This window comes from Camelus ferus, chromosome 34 (assembly GCF_009834535.1).
Source record: "Camelus ferus isolate YT-003-E chromosome 34, BCGSAC_Cfer_1.0, whole genome shotgun sequence".
NCBI classification, from domain to species: Eukaryota; Metazoa; Chordata; class Mammalia; order Artiodactyla; family Camelidae; genus Camelus; species Camelus ferus.
This window is the reverse complement of record NC_045729.1, coordinates 734,598-750,060: the sequence shown is the minus strand read 5'-3', so window position 1 is coordinate 750,060 and position 15,463 is coordinate 734,598. Positions and strand designations below refer to the sequence as shown.

At 41.4% G+C, this 15,463-nt stretch overlaps 1 long non-coding RNA gene across 1 annotated transcript in view; it reads left to right on the top strand.

Moving 5' to 3' along the window:
* The window catches only part of LOC116661377, an 87,530-nt gene extending 72,337 nt beyond the window's left edge, over positions 1-15,193 (top strand). Inside the window, exons 4-6 of the long non-coding RNA XR_004317266.1 lie at positions 929-1,152; positions 2,485-2,659; positions 13,868-15,193. This is a non-coding gene — a long non-coding RNA (uncharacterized LOC116661377). The remainder of the gene's footprint in view (positions 1-928; positions 1,153-2,484; positions 2,660-13,867) is intronic.
* The last annotated feature ends 270 nt before the right edge of the window (positions 15,194-15,463 follow it).

The window sequence follows — 15,463 nt, the reverse complement described above, 5'->3', positions numbered from 1 at the left end:
GAAGTAAGCCAGAAAGAGAAAGAAAAATGCCATATGATATCACTCATATGTGGAATCTAAAAAAATAAAGACAAATGAACTTATTTAGAAAACAGAAACAGACTCACAGACATAGAATACAGACTTGTGGTTGCCTAGGGGAGGGGGTGGGAAGAGATAAACTGGGAGTTCGAGATTTGCAGATATTAACTGGTATATTTAAAATAGATAAGCAAGTTTATACTGTATAGCACAGGGAAATATATTCAATATCTTGTAGTAGCTCACAGTGAAAAAGAATATGAAAACGAGTATGTGTATATTCATGTATGACTGAAGCATTGTGCTGTACACCAGAAATTGACAACAACATTAAACTGACTACACCTCAATTAAAAAAAAAAAAAGACTTTGTAAGTACCTAATTCCTGTATTTAAATTCTTTCTGTTTGAAATGCCTAGAGTGGTTACTGTTTCCTTTATTGAACCTTGACTGATGTCAAAGATAAAGCTAATTAGTGGCCATAAAGACAGATTTTATTCAGTAATAACCACTGCAGTAGGGGAGAGAACCCAGTGTAACTGGAGCTCAAGTCTGCTGAAGTAAAAGGCAGGAGAACTTTCAAATACTGGGATGGGCTAACGGAAGGACCTTAAGAGTAAGAAAGGGGCAGTTGGGCCATGAAACTGGGCTATCTGGTTAATTGGCCGCTTATCCATAAGTTGTGTTGCATAGACTTTGACTTCAATACTAACCTTTTTTTTTTAAAATGACCCCAAGAAGATTAGTGTGGCCCTATCTCTAAGATTAACAGGAACCTGGAATGGGGAGCTTTGGGTGCACATTTATAAATAAGCAATAAAACATTTCTTTTCCTACTGCTTGCTTGGGTTTTTAAAAGATATTTACTTTGATATATATTAATTCCTATCCCTTGATTCCAAACAGGCAGAGAAGAAGCAAAGGAAGACTAAAATATTATAACTTGTAAATACAAGGGATCTGTTTTATTGCCTTGAACACTGAGAAGGAAACTAGATGCACCCCTGTCCCCGCGATTGAGCTGCCACGTCCAGCTTCCCGGCACTGTCTCTGAGTCTGGTCTCTTGCGGATCGTCTGCATTTCTCATCAAGACAGTCAATATTTTGGGATCAAGAATTTGGGGGCAAAGGTGAGGTTTATTCCAGGCCTCTAAATGATTTCTCATCCATGCAGAGGGAAAAATGTATTTGTTCTCCAGAAAGAGGCACAAAGCAAAACATTGGATTATACCACTTTGCCTGGCACTTGATTTATCTTACCAGTAAATCTGCTTTTAAAAATAGAAAGCAAATTATTATGCCTGAGTGACTTCAAAACTTTCCTATAATTCCAATTTGCACCCGTGTTGCTTCCAAGGAGGGTACTGGGGGGCTGTGGGTGTGTGGGAGTAAAGAGGACCAAGGGAGGAGCTGAGGAGGATCTAAAGAAATGGGGAGGAGGGAGATGGTGCCAGCACCTCAACAGTTTGAAATTACAGCCTGGATCAATGACTTACTGATTCCCTCAGCTGGACTAAAGCTTGCTTGTCTTGGAAGGAAACCCAAGAAGATTAATTCTTGAGGTAGGAAGTAAAAGATCACATACATTCCAAGGTGGCTGGACTATTATTTGCTGAGAACATTTTCATAAAAAATTTTGCAAATCCACACCCTTTGTAAAAACATGATCTGGAGACAGTGGTATGAAGAAACTAAAAAATCACGAACGTTTCAAGGTTGAGTATTTTCCTCTTGGTCTTGATATTATTTGGAGGAGGGGGAAGAAAGAAAGAACTTCTTAAGAACAATTTTGAACAAGTCAGTTCAAGATAGAGAATTGCTGGTGAGAACTAAATTATGCACTACTTTAACTTTTTTTAAAATTAACTTTGTTTTTTAAAGCAGTTGTAGGTTCACAGCAAAATTGAATGGAGAGTACCGCGATTTCCCATATACCCTCCGCCCCCACACAAGCATAGGCTCTCCTATTATAAACATCTTACACCAGAGCGGTACCTTTGTTGTAATTAACGAACCTACCGTGACACATCATACACGTCACTACCGTCCAAAGTCCATAGCTTACCTTAGGGCCCACGCTTAGTGTTGTATGTTCTATGGGTTTGGACCAATGTATAATGACATATATCCACCATTAGAGTGTCATACAGAGTAGTTCCACTGCCCTAAAAATCCTCTGTGCTCCCCTGTTCATCTCTCCCTCCCCCATTCCTTGCCAACCACTTACATCGACATCCGCACACCGCTATAAACCTCTGTGTACAGGTTTTGTGTGGACATCAGTTTTCAACTCCTCTGGGTAAATACCAAGGAGTGTATTGCTGGGTAATAGGGTGACAGTATCACTATTTTAATTTTTATAAGATTTTTATTTTAACCGTTAACTTCATCTTCCTGTAGATAAACTTTTACTGTGTCTTCAAGATCCAGAAGCATCACACACTTTGTTTTCCTTTATGCAGTTTGATTTTTGAACTCTTCTGTGGAATGGAATAAAGTGCCCCTGAACTAAAGCATTCTGCTAAGAACTCGGAATGCCTTGTTTTGACCCCCGCTACTGAACTCTGCTTTCGTGTTCAGACTTTAATTTCCTTTGAAGACTGCTCCTAAGATCTCAGTGCTTTTCCTGAGTTTCTGGTATGTAAAATTTATTTTCTCACTTGACATGAAGGAATACCTGGGCTTATTGTTAAGAATTACAGATAACCAAATAATTTGCAAATATTGTAATTTATATATATGGAATGAATCAAATTGGCCTTTTAGAGCTGCATGGCTTAGCACCAAATGCATTTTCAAACTCTGTTATATCTCCTCCCTCCCTCTCATCATTTCTTTTTTCCTTCCTTCCTCCCTCTCATCCTTTCTTTTTTCCTTCCTCCCTCCCTCCCTCCCTTCCTTCCTTCCTTCCTTCCTCATTCACTTATATATTTAACATTTAAACTATAAGCCAGACTGACAGTAGCTGGGGAAAATGAAGGATAAAGTAGTATGGAAATATAACTTATAATTCTGTAACCTTTGCTAGGTAAGATAAAGGATGGAGTCCAGAGACAAATGGATAACTCTGAAAAGCAAGTACCATTAGGAAAAATATGCTGCTGGAGATACAGCTCCAGAAACTATGGCTGAAAACACCCTCGGGTTGAAAATGGAGACTGTGCCCCTTCCAAGATTTTCTTAGCATGATATGAATATTGTGATTGGAACACATTTTCATATGTTTAGCAAAAGGTGACACTCCCCCCCCGCCCCCCGCTACCTGAGACTTTGTTCATTACCACTGACTTCATTTAGTTGTTATCCCTTAAAAGCCAACCCTGGAAAAAAGGACGTGGGAGTAGGTAGTTTACCTGGGTGGATCCTGGGATGCTCAAGGGAAGAGGCTGAGAAGATGGGAGCGGGAAGGGAGGAAAGCCACTAGGGGGGCAGTGAATGCGGTGGGCTACCTACGTAGGCAATGGAGTTCAGTCCAGCTGGTGACACTCTCTGGAACTTAACATTATCTTACGGAGGGACAGGAAGTTGGGGTACCATTTCCTTCCCTTTTTGTTGACAGTTCCTCCTTGTGTTGAATCCATAGCCCTTCCAGAAAGCCCACAAGTATGGCTAGGAAGAGCCTCATTTTTAGGAGATTTGCATCATAACAGCAAGAGTGTGGAAGTATAAAATGCACATTGAAGCAGAATAAGGTTAAGATTTTTGCATGGCCATCTGTGTCAGCAGTCTCTCACAGGGCACACACGGCAGAGAGATCCTGCAGGTGGGAGAAGTGAATAGGGAAGGGTGTTTGAGATGGGAAGTTGTCAATGCACCCAGAAATCGTCCATAAGAGCTATAGCAACTCAGAGAGGGTCCTGAGCGGTTATGAGAGAGGGCGGGCAGTGGTGTCTGTGTGGGTTTTACAATATTTAGGTTTTTACTTGGTGAAACGTGAACTGTATTAAGATTGACATTTCAAAGCCCCCGCTGGTTGCTTTTCACTGATGCTACATCTACACGTGGTAAATGAAGTATATACTGTCACATACTGGGACAGTTGTAAAGCTACTTCAGAAGGTCCCCAGTGTGATCAGTCTGGGCAAAGTCAGGTTTTTACCTCCCAGAGTTCATCATCAGCCTAAGAGCAATGTGCCAGCATATCTCCCCTTTTAGAAACTTTTTCAGAGAAGCATGCTGTAAAGGTTAGAGAAATTATTCTCTGTAAAAGTACTTGGAGATTCTTATGGGGAATTCTTTACTTATTAAGAACTAAGTAAAAATACTTTTTTAAAAAGAATAATGATTCTTTGGCAGTTTCAAAAAGCAGCTGAAAACTACCTGTTGACATAAACATAGTATTAATGTCTACAAATCATATGGTATGTATATGATATATATGTATATATATGATATATTTGAATATGTCTTAGTTGGGTAGTTCTTTTTTTTTTTAACTTTTAGCATAAAGACACTCACATTTCAGTACGGGAGTTTGAAATGTGATCGCTGAAGCTATTATTTCTGTCTGAATGGCCATAAGCTGTCAACAGGTCACCCAACAAACCAAGTGTGGGAAGGCAAAGTGTAATTCATAGACAAAGAGACAAAGCCGACTGTATAGGGGGCCTTCCCGTAATTACTGCATTAGGATTGACACAATGGTTTTATTATGAGGAGGGACAATAGAAATACAGCCAGATTCCAAGATCTTCATGCATTCAGAGACTGTTCTTTTAAAAATGAATGGTTTTATGTGTCATATCAAAAGTCAGGTGTGGACATTTTTTTCTTCTGTACATTCTTCTTATGCACTTGCAGAAATTAAGTCACTAGCTAGTCAAGACCATTGGCCATACGTTGTGGTCTGTGCCATTAAAAACAGCTCTATAGTATTTAATTTACATATAATATTTGACGTCTGCTGCTGGCACCATCCATAACTGGTGAAAATTATATGGAAGACTTGACAAATCTTTCCTGAATAGGATGATGGGGAGGGGAATTTGATTTACCTCACATATGAAATAATTTATTCTTTTCGTGCTTATTTAATGTCTGTTTTGTGCATTAGTAAACTGTGAAGACAATAGGTTATGGCACCTTTGTTTGAAGAATTCATAGTCTCTTGGGGGAGACACACATGAAATCTTTTAGCATCATGTTTCTTGTTGGTGACAAAAATGCATCCCTTTTTAAGCCTCTAGGGTTAGACTCAAGGGAAGAAAGCCTTTGTAATCAATCTTCTGGATTAGCATTTTAAACTGTCTTTTCAGGAAGGTTTAAACCAAAAAGACTATTTTTACAGAGCTTTAGTTCGCATCTTAAAAATGAGTGATTGAACTGATTGCTATTTTAAGTTCCTATACAGCTGTAATTCTACACTTTAGTATAAATGGGTTAGGGAGTAGGATTGGGGAGAATGGGGAAAACCTCTCAAGAAGAGGAAAATGTGGCTTCTAACTTGAAAACCTTTCACAACCTAGTTCCTACACACACGCACATTTCCTCAGATCTTCTGAGACTTTCCTGTGACTGGGTGCACAGCTAATAAGTTTTACATTCCTGTCCTTTGAATCATTCATCTGACTGAAACAACTTGAATTCTTCATGTTTTAATTTACACCCATTTTATAAATCTGTGTTACTCAGAAAATCTACACAATCAGATATCGAATTCCGGGAAGAGAGCAGCTGACTTCACTTTATATTTGTCAGATGGAGTGCATTCCTGGTAGGCATATGATTAAATAATTTGGGGCAATTTTGCTTTGGATATAATCAAGGGAACATAAAACTTCTCAGCAGTAGACGAGCTGGAGGCTCCGGCAGCGGCAGACCCCTGGGAGAGATAAATGTTTTATTTTGTTGGGTTTGGTATGCAGCCTCATTTTGATTATTAGACTTTTTCTTTTTGACTTTTTTTTCCTACAGCCCCTTTTTCAAAGGCAACATTACAGGGGCTTTAAAAACAGCATGGTGAACGGAGAGAAACTGAACACACTTTAAGGGATGGCAATTCGGCCCTAAAATTGCCCTCTGAGCTGGGCGGTATGTTTACGGCTAACTCCATTCAAATTTGCTCATTTAACATTGGCCTTATTTCAAGTGAAAAAAAAAAAACCCTGTTCTCTCTTCCAAAGGATATTGTTAATTTCGGAGATACTTAAGAGATGCCAGTGAGGTAGGGTATAAAAACACATGGCGAATTCCCATGTGTCTGTCTGTCCCCTGACACCTGACAGGGAAATGGCAATCAGAGTCCAACCTGTCACTTGTACAGGGAGCAGAAAGCTATTGGACATCATCTTGGACCCGCACCCAAAGCCCTGGAGCTACTGCAGTTTGAGGAAGGATGCTTACGTAAGGCGTGGGAGACAGAGAACGACTGGGGGATGTGGGGGTTCTCCCTGCCCCTTTGCGTTCAAGGACCTGGGAAATCCTCCCAGACCTAACACATTTGTTTAATACCTTCTATGCGTCTGTGTCAGGTCACTGCACCATATACCTACTGCCGTCTAATTGAGCCCTTTCAGTGGGGCTTGGAGCTCTCTATAGCCGGGATTGCCCTGAGCCTTACCTGTCTGAGTGCACTGGTGACGGGTCCTTTTAACACCGCCACCCAAGCTGCAAGCCCTTAGCCCTGCCAGGCTCCCCCCACGAGGTCTCACGTGGGTCTGAGAGCACGGCCGCTTCTGTTCCTCCGCCCTGACCCCCGCGTTGATGGGGTCAGCCCCACTCCTGCGGGGACTGCTCTCTCTAAGTGTTTCTGCCAAGCAGAGCCGCTGGTCTGACAGCTGCCCTGGGGTCCCTTAGCACCAAGTCAGCATCGAGGGCAGTGGCAGCATGGGGTGCTGTGGGCGGGTGAACGGGATTCAGGGTAGAGCATGGCTTTATTCCCATCTCTGTGCAGTGCTTCTTCGCCCACGCCCGAGGCTGCATCGTACCGTGATTGCACACCCCCACTCCCTGCCTCATTCATTATTGCTTCTTTAACTCCTGTTCTTCACTGCTCTCTTTCACTGGGGGTCGAAACTAGTGCCTGGTACATGTCAGGAGACAGAGAGACGATGCTCCCTTACTCTCTTCATCCTCCCCACCCCTTCCCTCCTTCACACTCCGCTCTTCTCCACCCATCCCTCTTTCTTTAAACATTAAAAACCCTCATGCATATCAGCTCATGCAACATGGGTCCACTATTTGCACAGTCAGATGGCCAGACTCTGAAAAACCCATTTTGAAATCCGCTGAGACACTGGTTGAAACAGTCCCTGAGCTGCAACCGAAACACAGGGCCGTGTGACTGCAGAGGGTTTTGTCCCTCAATAATCACATCTATCCCCAACACATAGGCCTAGAACTTTCGTTGTTTCTAACTCAACTCACTCCTACCAGAATCAGTAACTTGTCATTAAAAACCATTCTCAAGACCTAACACATAATGATTCTGAGGAAAAGAGAAATACAAAGTCTGGAGAACTATTCTGAATGTTAATACCCACAAACTCAGTGTTATTTGAAAGTCAATCATGGGCACGGCTACTAAGATAGTACCCACAGAACAATGGCGTCTGTCAGGAGAAGCTCCCCGTTTTCATGACATTTTTGAAAGAACCAGTGATTTATTATTTTCAGACATATGACTAATTTTTAAATGTTTTTAATTACGCTCTTTATGCTGTACTGAACCGTGCACATTAATGTACACAAGTTAGCTTGCTAGGCTGTCTGAGGCCGCTTCCCCACTCAGCGCTTCCAAGGTTCATGAAGACCGCTGAGGATGTCCGTGGTCTCCGGCCACAGCTCTGTTGTCTGTGTTCTACTCTGTGGCCCAAGGTTGAGGCTCCAAATGCATTCAGAGTAGAGAGGCCGAGACCCACTGCAGCTCCCTTCTCTCCACCCTGCGGGAAATTGTTTGCTTTGCAACCGTCTCTCTTCCTCCCACTGCGGCTTATGTCCCTGACAAAATATTAAGGCACCAGAAACCCCACTGTTTAATAATAATACAGGATGTAATACTTTACTGGCGCTTTTAACCTTTAAAGCACTTTGCTCGTGTAATCATATTCTCTGTTGATAATAATCTTATCAGAGGGCTGGGCTCACGTGACTGATTGGCTTGCCCGTGTGACTGAGCGGGAATTGCTGAGAGGTACGCCTAGGACTGTCCCCTTTCTGGGTCTCCTAACTCTTCCACTGATATGATCAGAGGCCTTGATGTAATGACTCTGGTCAAGTTTCCATCATTTTGGAAAGCCACTTAGAAAAAATTGACAATGGATTTTTTTATTCATTCACTTTTGCTTTCATGCATTCATTCATTCAAAAAATATTGTTAAACACTTACTGTTTTGGCTCTGTGGATACAGCTGGGGAAGGAAGCAGTCAGAAAGCTCTGTGCTCATGAGCTTATGTTTCCAGCAAGCAGGGAGTCCACACACAAAACAGGTCAGCGGGGTGCGAACCTGTGCACACGGCGGTAAGTTCTAAAGAGTCAGGTAAAGCAGGAAGGGGGCTGGCAGTGAGCTGCCCTTTAGACAAGGTGCCCAGGGGTGGGCTTCCCGAGAAGGCGTCATTTATGTAAAGACGCAAAGGACAAAGACACTTCAGTGGTTGGGCTTATGTAATTTATTTTATAGCTCACATTTTTTGTGATGCTTAATGGATGTATTATGTTATTTTTTGAAATGACTTTATGATGATATAATTTCTGTACAGTCAAAACTACACATATTTCAGATGTGCAATTTGATGAGTTTTGATAGATGTACACACCCATGAAACCACCACCACAATCAAGACAGCTAACATTTCCATCGCTCCCCAAGAGATGCAAATTTCAAACTCCTGATTTATCCCTTCCCACCGCTTTTGCTCCCTGGTAACAATAAGTCTGTTCTCTATGTCCGTGAGTCTGTTTCTGTTTTATTTATAAGTTCATTTATGCCTGTTTTTCAGATTCCACATATAAGCAATATCGTATGATATTTTTCTTTCTCTTTCTGGCTTACTTCGCTTAGAATGACAATCTCCAGGTCCATCCATGTTGCTGCAAATGGCATAATTTTATTCTTTTTTATGGCCAAGTAGTATTCCATTGTATAAATATACCACAACTTCTTTATCTAGTCATCTGTCCATGGACATTTAGGCTGTTTCCGCATCTTGGCTGTTGTAAATAGTGCTGCTGTGAACATTGGGGCATGTGTCTTTTTGAATTATATTTTTCTCCAGATATATGCCCAGGCATGGAATTGTTGGATCATATGGTGAGTTTATTTTTAGTTTTCTTAAGGAACCTCCACACTGTCCTCCATAGTGGCTGCACCAATTAACATTCCCACCAACAGTGTAGGCGGATTCCTTTTTTCCACAGCCTCTCCAGCATTTATCATTTGTGGACGTTTGAATGATGGCCATTCTGACTGGTGTGAGGTGACATCTCATTGCAGTTTTGATTCGCATTTCTCTAACAATTAGTGATGCAGAGCATCTTCCATGTGCCTGCTGGCCGTATGGATATCTTCTTTGGAGAGATGCCTATCTATGTCTTCTCCCCACTGTTTGATTTGGTTGCTTGCTTTTTTATAGTAAACTGTATGAGCTGTTTGTATATTTTGGAAATTAGTCCCTTGTTGGTCACATCATTTGCAAATATTTTTTCCTATTCTGTAAGTTGTCTTTTCATTTTGTTGATGCTATCTTTAGCTGTGCAAAAGCTTTTAGTTTAATTAGGTCCCATTTGTTTATTTTTGCTTTTATTTCCATTACTCCAGGAGCTGGTTTGAAAAAAATATTGCTGTGATTTATGTCCAAGAGTGTACTGCCTCTGTTTTCCTCTACAAGATTTATAGTACCCAGTCTTACGTTTAGGTCTTTCATCCATTTTGAATTTATTTTTGCATATGGCGTTAGAGAACGTTCAAATTTCATTCTTTTACAAGTAGCTGTCCAGCTTTCCCAGCACCACTTATCGAAGAGACTGTCTTTTCTCCGTTGTATATTCTTGTCTCCCTTGTCTTAGATTAATTGACCATAAGTGTGCGGGTTTGTTTCTGGGCTTTCTATCCTTTTCCTTTGATCTATGTGTCTGTTTTTGTGCCAGTACCGTATTGTTTTGATTACTGCTATAGCTTACAACTTTTGAACTGCCTTTATATTTATAATGTCATTTGGACTTCATAAGGGAAAATATCATAGAATAGGAAAGGATTTGCCCAGACTCATGTGGCCAATTAGAGTGCAAGCTGGACACAAAACTTAAAAAAAAAGTCTCTGGGCGTTGTTGTTCCCACTGTACAAACTCTACCTCTATAAACCAAGATGGAACATCTTTTTGGGACCCATAGAAAAATAAGTTTAATGTTTACAATAAAATTTTAAAACCCACTATTTTAGTTTAAAATGCAGAAATTAAAGCCTTTTAAGATCTTTTACCACACTTCAACCATACTCAGTTATTCATGTTTGTTAGAACTAATTGCTTTAACAACTTTTCATTTTGTCTACTTAAATTCAATTAGATGAATTTTATTAAGTACCAGTGATGTGTGTAGGAAACTGTTCTGTTTTGTGAACAAAAGAGAAGGCTCAAAGAACCTGAATAGTCGAGTGAGTCATTAAAGAGATCATTGGCGTATTTTTTGTGATTGTGACAAACTAGATCCTTGAGGCCCTCGTTCTTAGGGTCTTGATTCTGGCGATGTCATATAGGACACACATAACTTTTATTTCATATCCTCTAGCAGGTATAAGTCCTCATGAGGTGGGTCCTCAGTTCTTGTTTACAAAATATCAGAAATAAGTATGTACTTAGTTCTTCCTATTAACACATTTCTTTTTTTTTCTTCAAGATTTTTCTTAGTGAAGTTAAAAAAAAAATTGTAAAAGATAGTACACTCCTGAGAATTAGGAGTGGGCCAATCCAAGAAAGGAAAAATGGCCTAACTCATTTCTTAAGACAACTGGAAAACAAAATGCACAAAGATGCTCTCCGATCCTTAAGACCCAGAGGACAAATAAGGATGCTTTTGGTATATAAAAAGTCTCTATGCTTGTGCTTCTCATTCTTAAGATGGAGAAGAATGAGAAACGTAGCTGTAGCTTTATTTCCATGGCACTGAGCGTTTAAGCAGATTTTCTTTTGCAAAAAAGCTGCGTGAATGGTCAAGTCCTGCTGGACTTGATCTACGTTGCTCAGAATTTTATGGTACCCAGTAGACAGCAACTTGGACAACAGTTTGCTAAATTGCGGGAGTGAGGGGGGCACTGTATTCCCACTGCCTCAACACCAGGCCTGCGGGGGGACCAGGAGACACAGGAGGTGAGATCAGACTCCCATGTTACAGTCGTGGTAGCTGCAAATTGCATTTTCCCCAGGATCCTTTGAAGACAGTCCCTTCATCAGGCCACGGACACGCTCATCAATATCATTTCTGCGTCTTACATTTCTTGATGTCTCCTAGCTTGTCTCTCTCCCTCCGAATAAAACAAGCAGTTTTCTCTACCTATGCTCACTGTTGTTCCTGTTTACTGAATTAGAGATTCCAGATTTGGTAATTGGTCTCCTGCAAACGCTGCAGCCACAAGTGGTGCTTGGCTCAGCTGCCGCCGTTGCCATGGCAACAGATGTGTTTACACTCACGATGCTCTTCCTTTTATTTTTTTCCCCCACCTCTGCAATTCAGTAAGAAGAAAAACTGATGTTTGAAAAGGGAAGATTCTGTCATGCAAAAGGACAGAAAAAGAAAAGGGTTTTTAATTATAGGAATTAATAAAACATTTTTAAAAAAATCAAGCCTGCTTGCTTTTAGAGGAAAGTTAATGAATGCAGGAACTGGTGGCTTTGTGAGAAGCACTACAATATTTTAAAATCAGGAATAAATGTAGGTCTTACTTCCGGCTGAAATGTAGAATAGATTGTATTTGTCATGAAGGTAAGAATTGCTCAGAATTCAACTCCAGGAAAATATTTTATATGAAAACAGCAGTTTTCACATCCTCCAAGGAGTTTTTTCTTTCTGATCTTAAGACTTTTAGGCCTATTGTGGACTAAATGTCTGTGTTCCCCCCAAATTTATATGTTGAAACCCCAGCCCCTAATCTAACGGTATTTGTGGGTGGGGCCTGTGGAAGGTAATTAGGCTTAGATGAGGCGATGAGGCTGGGCCCCCCACGCTGGGACCAGTGCTTTTACAAGAAGAAAAAGTGACATCCCAGAGCTTTCCCTTCCCTGTACACATGCACCAAGGAAGGGCCATGTGAGGTGGCGGTCTGCAATCCTGAAGGGGGCTCTCACCAGAACCCAGCCGTGCTTACACATGATCTGAGACTCCCAGCCTCCAGAATTCTGAGAAAATAAATGTTTTGTTTAAGCTACTCAGTCTACGGTATTTTGTGATAGCAGCCCCTGAAGACTAACACAGGGCCCTTTATTTCTTAGCTGTGGAAATGAAGTGCTCAGCACTGACAAGCTTCAAGCATTGTGTAAAGCAGGATAAATGCTGTTTCTCTGTGAAACATCACGTCCTTTGGATGCGCTGTGTCTGTATATTCCCATAACTTACCCTTCAGGTGAGACAACTTGCAGTTTGTGGAAAAGCCCTGGTCCTACGTTGAGTCTGAAATCTTTCTGCTCATTTATACCTGGAAATGGAAGCTGAGACTGTCTGTTTTCCTTGTAAATATTCTAAAGTGATAAGTTGCAGGTGAGACAATGTCATAGAATCATTTTTCCCCATGTAGCTAGCCAGGAGCCAAAAAAGTTTTAAAATATAAATAAACTATTAACCCCCACTTAATTCACTTTCTAAGGAAGTAGGAACTGGGGAGGATTTTTTTTTTTTTTTTTGGTTTTGTCGAGTGGGGTTGTAAAAGGGAAAAAGCGAAGATAAGGAGTAGATTACTAAGATACAGACCTACCAAGAAAGATAAGGTCCAAGGAAGGTGGCAGGAGGAAGACAAATGGTGGAGAAATAAAAATGAAGTCAACAAAGCTGAGAGAGGCGTTGGGGGTTTGTAAAAGTAAAGTGGGAAGGTATGTGAGTAGCTGTCACCTGTGATGAGACTGGGGGCATGCAGGAAATACCTAAAGAAGTTTTAAAGATTGTCGTGTTTGTTGTGGGATGTAATTCCTCCTTTGTTGATGCATCAAGTGGCCTTGGAGAAGACCTGGATTATTTTTCTGGGTTTTGTTTTGTTTTTTTTTTTTGAAGTTGAATTTGGATTTTTTGTGTTATGACATTATGATGAGTATAAAAATAAGATAAACTTCAGGGTTTTTAAATCTGTGTTAACTGCCAATGTTAGGCAGTTAGATAGAAATGAGCCCCGGGCAAGGGGAGAGGAAGAGGGAGATTACAACCCAGAAAATAACAGTACAGCCTGTGCCCAGGGTAAGGGGCTCCAAAATTTTTTTACTTTCTCTAAATGAGGGCCAGCAAAGAAGCTGGCTAGGATCCAACCCTGTGGCTGCACAGCAGAGAGAAGGACCAGCTTAACTTGACCCAATGCTCAATATAATGTAATTAACATTACAGTTTGAGCCCCTCCCATAGGTTCTCTGTGTGCATCCTGGGTAGAAGTGTGAGTAAAAGGGATGGGCATGTCTGAGCACAGGGAAGGTGAGTCAGTCAGCCCGAGCACTCAAAGAACACAAGTCATCAGTCAGTCAATCACAAAAACGCCCCCTAAGCCAGGCTATAAGAGCAGGAGAGACAAAGGAGGGGCGCCATCTTTCCTCTCTGGGGTTGGCCTGCCCCCAGCTCTCGGGGGTGTGCTGTATTTTACTTCCTTTTTACTTCGCTCATAAAATCTTCTGTTTATGTCATGCTTTCTGTCTCATTAAAAATTCATTTTTTTTTTCAGGTGACAAAGAACAAAGATAACTTTTTTCCCCTCTCCCTGGTAACACCAAGACTTCATGGCCTCTTGCATTCGTTCATATGACTCAATTCCCCTCCCTAGACGTGGGTATCTCAAGACCAACAAGTCAGACCCGAATATTACATAGTACCTTTGCCATCTTAAATCTTAGCCCGCTGCCTCTCTGTTTCCTTAATGTTCCATTTCCAAAATCTCAGAACCATCCTTGAATCCCTCTGTGTATCAGTCATCTCCATTTCAAGGAAACACAGTACTTCAATCTCCCACCCCACCTCTAAAGCATCAGCTTCTATGGTAACTAACAATTGTCTATAAATTCTTTGTAGCTCCTTCCACCAAAAGGTGGAATCTATTTTCCAACCCTTTGCATCTGGACTGGCTTTGTGATACTTTGCCTAATAGAATGCAGCAAAAATAATAATGTATGATTTCCAAGCCTAGGTTTCAATAAACTTTCAGCTTCCTTCGCACTGTGTTACAGCGTTTCTCAGCTTCAACACTACTGACGTTTCGGACCTGACACTTCTTTGCTGGGGGCTGTCCTGTGCACCGTAGGATATTTATCAGAGTCCCTGGCCTCTGCCCCTAGGTGCCCGTAGCAAGCCTCCCTACACACCACCTCACAGCCTCCACCCCCAGTTGTGACAAACTGAAATGGCCTGTAGGCATTGTCAAATGTCCCGGGGAATGGGGCAAAGTCATCCCAGTTGACAACAGATGCTTTATGGGAAAGCTGCTGCCATGTGAACAGGGCTGGGCTCAGGGGCTGAGACCATGCGGAGCAGAGATGAGCAGCCCCAGCTGAGACCTCCCAGAACAGCCATCTGGGATTATTCTGGGATAGTCAGCCTTCGCCGAGACACCAACAGGCCATTCAGCTCAGCTGGCCCTCTGTGCATCGCCTGAAGTTGGAATCAAGTTTCATTTGTCCCTATGGTCATCCAATTATTTCAATGTTATTTATTTAAAATATTATCTTTTCCTTTTGGGTTGAGTGTACATATATCTATATGTGTTGGGGCTGTTTCTGGACTCTGTATTATTCTGTTGGTCTACTTGTCTGTCTTTACAAAAGTAACACACTTTCTTCACTATTGTGTATTTATTGTAAGACTGTACGTGGTAGTTAAATCCTTTCTCTTTCACCGCCGCCGCCACCACTGCTGCTTCCTCCTTATTCAAAAATGCCTTGACTATTCTTCTTTTTTTAATAGGCTTTATTTTTTTAGAGCAGTTTCACATTTACAGCAGAATTGAGCAGAAAATAGAGTTCCCACATAGCCCTCCCCACCCACACATATACACTCCCCTATCCTCAGCATCCCTCATCCGTGTGGCATGTTTGGTACAATCGATGAACCAACATGGGCACGTTATTATCAACCAAAGCCCACAGTTTACATTAGGGTTCACTCTTGATGTTGTACATTCTAGAGGTTTTGACAAACGCATAATGACATGTAGCCACCACTATAGTGTCACATAGAATAATTTCATTGCCCTAAAAGTCCCTTGTGCTCCATCTGTTCATCCCTCCCTCCCTCCCTCTCCCCAAACCCCTGGCAACCACGATCTTTT